At 33.2% G+C, this 3,550-nt stretch overlaps 1 long non-coding RNA gene across 1 annotated transcript; it reads right to left on the bottom strand.

Moving 5' to 3' along the window:
* Window positions 1-660: 660 nt before the first annotated feature.
* Window positions 661-2,725, bottom strand: LOC125874369 (uncharacterized). The gene is made up of 3 exons (XR_007447263.1): window positions 2,493-2,725; window positions 1,942-2,005; window positions 661-906 (listed from the first exon to the last, which is right to left on the bottom strand). It is a non-coding gene; the product is annotated as an uncharacterized LOC125874369 (long non-coding RNA).
* Window positions 2,726-3,550: the final 825 nt, after the last annotated feature.

Genomic DNA, 3,550 nt, shown 5'->3' on the forward strand with positions numbered 1-3,550 from the left:
GGCTTCTTCCTTCTAACTTAATCAACATTCTCAATGTAGTCTTAGGGGCTTTGAGAGTTTAGGGGGAGAATTTGTGGGACACAAGCTTGATACGTTATCACTTGTGTGAACCTCCCATGTATTCCAAGTGACACTACAAGAAAACTGCTCAATAGCGAAGGGAAAACTGGTCGCTATAAGTGAGAATCTGGTCCCAAAAATAGCAATAGCGACCAGTTACACTTGTCCTTATAGGCTTAGTCGCTAAGGACCATTAGAGACGAGTTTATCGGGCTGGTCACTGATTCTCTTTCGCGACTAGTACAATACTGGTCCTTAAAATACTTTTAGGGACCATATATCTGGTACTTATTCTCACTTATTGGAATTGAAATCCTGGTCGTTATCATTTTGCGACTAGTTTCTAACTGGTCCATATATCACTTAGAGACAACTTTGAAGCTGGTCCATAATTATTTTGCGACCAGTATGTAGCTCGTCTATAAATCAATTTAGGAAAACTGTCAAGCTGGTCCCTAAATCATTTTAGGACCATTTTGAAGGTGGTCCATAAATCATTTCACAACCATTACAGATTTCCTACTCAAAAGGATTTTAAGGACTGAAAATCTAGTCCTTCAATCGCATTGAATATGCAACTAGAAAATACGATAATTAATATAAAGTTGTCGCTTTCATATATAATGTAATTACAAAATATGGTGAGTATAATTATACTCACCTTAGAAGTCATCGCACTATACAACAGTTAAGTAAGCTAGTAACAATATTGTGATCATGAATCCTTAGCAAAAAAATCATATACGATCCTTAAACTATAATCCAAAGTTGCATTCACCTTCCCAGCAAAAAATGGTCAATCTACATGTTTAACATCGACTTTTTGCAAATTTCAGCATCCAAAATCTGTAACAGAATTAGAACTTTCATTTAGACAGGAAGAGGTGATTAAATCAAATAACAATTTCTAAATAAACTGAAGGAGTTTTACTCTAAGGCATAAAATCTGTGCATGTGATTTTGTTAACTAAATCAATGGTTGTAGCAGCTGTAACAATTGCTGCAACACTAATTACTGCAATATTGTGGTGACCAAATATTACAGAAAAGAAGCCGAAGGAGGAAGGCATCCATAGCCATCCCTACAAATTGTTGTTTGGGAATCTTAAAGCAACGATGAAACTAATTAAAGAATCAAAGAAACAACCTTGAAACTAATGGTTGTAGCAGCTGTAACTCTTCCTTCGCATTCTTTTAACTGTGCATTTTAGAGAAAAGGCTCAAAATTGTCCACTGTTTTTGGACTTAGGCTTAAAATAATTCTATTTCTTTTCCAGGAGCACTAATAATCCTTGTTCTTTTTTAAAGTGGTGCATTTTCAGTCATAACTCCTCTTCTCACTTAACTCACACCACCTGTAGGAAAGCATATACATGTATATCTTAGCATAATACTCAAGACATTCTGTAGGACATTTTGTTTGCTTAATGTAGAACAGAGGACATTCTGCTTGTTTAAAGATAGGACTAAAAGTGTAACACTTGATCTAAGGATAGGGACTATTAGTACTTCATGTGACAGAAATAGAATCATTTTGAGCCTAGTTCAAAGATGACTAAAGATTATGGACTATTTTGAGCTTTTTCTCGTGTATTTTAACATATTTAGTTTACTTTACCGAAAGTAAGATCAGATTGTAGCACTAAGTACATCATACTAACTAATGTCATCACATGAGGCACTTGATGACTACACATGTTAGAAACATATTGTCATAAAATAGCTTGAGTTTTCGGTCAGCTTAATGTTGCTATGATGATTGTCCAGTAAAACATCATGAAATACTAATAATGTGATCAATAAACGGCAATTGCAAATCAAAATTTACAATGAACAATACTTAGGCAAAAAGTTAAAGTTAAGAGAGGAAGAAGAGCTTACATCTTCGAAATGAGTTTCTTATCCTCACTTGAAAATCCTTAAATAGTCAAAAATCCCTTTTTCTCTGTAAAATTTTATCAGGAGTTAGTGTGCTGAAAAAATAGAGCTACATTGTTACATGTTCTAAACAACAGGGGAAGTCTAAACGTATTCACGAAAAGAGGAACAACTACATGTATTGTATATGATTACATCTTCATTCTCACAGATACAACTAGGAAAATTTAGATATTCAACTTTAACAAACTTAGGACTCACACTCACTCGAAGCCAGTCTTAACAACTCAAGAGAAAGATTAAGATGTGAGATCGAAATCATAGCCAACAACAATTTGATCAAGCAATGTCATGCTTCTAGTGCAATATGTCTGCCACTTTAATTTAACAGAGAACTCTTACAACTCAGATAATCATTGTGCTACATTTATAGAATATCTATCATTCTCAAAATTGAATGCAAATATATTTTAAGATAAAACAACCAACAACTGATAGCTTTGCTCCGCAGAACCAACACAATAAATTGATGTTTCAAGTAAGTTTTTACTCACATGGTATCATCAAGTATCCGAATAGTCATTCTCGTGAATTGGAGGCTGGAAATTAGGGCGTTGCACTAAAAAAAATTCTTTCAATTGATTCAGTTCTTTCATCTCATTTTGAAAGTTAGACATGCAATCCTTCAAAGACTGATTTTCTTTTTGAGCTGAACGTAGCTCAGCCAACAATTCATCTTTTGAGGAAGTCCCACCTTTCAAATTTCTTGCTTTTACACCACCTCCAAAGCCAAATACATGACTACGACTCTGAGGTTCAAAGCATTTCTCAACAATTTCTATGCCAGTAAGTGATGGTTCAAACTCCACCAATTCTTGAATTTGAGCCTACAAAGTGTATAGAGGAGATTTTTTTCAGATCCCATAATAACTAAATGTTAAGAACATCTTCAAATAACTAAATGTTAAGAACATGTTCAATTAACCAAACGCACATGCTTCTCGATTGTTTCAGAATCAACATACTTTTAAAGTTCTTGTGATAACTTAACTTTAATCCAATAAAGAATACACTAAATTGATCAAAAGTAAGTTGAAATAGAATTCACTCAAACTAAATTTTACTAACTTCAACCAATAGAGTGTTGAGAGAAAACAATTTCTCTCATAGTAATTAATAATACTACTACTTCTCAACAACACTCTTAAAGTGCATTTTGCTCAAGGATTCTGGACTCAACTATTCAACTCATAAAAACTGTATAGATCACAAAATAACTTGATATTCACAATAGTGGCTAAAAGCAAAGATTGACATGTAATTTCGAGTCAATGTTGTTCAAGAAATTGCAAAATCTTGAAAAAGAGAAAGTAGAACTAAACTAGAATGTAATTTAATAAACAAACAAAGTGAATATTTCAGATTCTTTAACAAAGCTCATTAACAATTTTGTTTCTTTCTCGTCTAATCCTCAAGCTACTCATTGACAAAAAAAAGCAGATGCTTTAACAAAGCTCATGAACAATTTTGTTAATTTTTCGTCTAATCCTCAAGCTACTCATAGACCAAAAAAATCAGATGCTTTAACAAAGCTCATTAACAATTTTGTTTC

Source organism: Solanum stenotomum, chromosome 8 (assembly GCF_019186545.1).
Source record: "Solanum stenotomum isolate F172 chromosome 8, ASM1918654v1, whole genome shotgun sequence".
Lineage (NCBI taxonomy): Eukaryota > Viridiplantae > Streptophyta > Magnoliopsida > Solanales > Solanaceae > Solanum > Solanum stenotomum.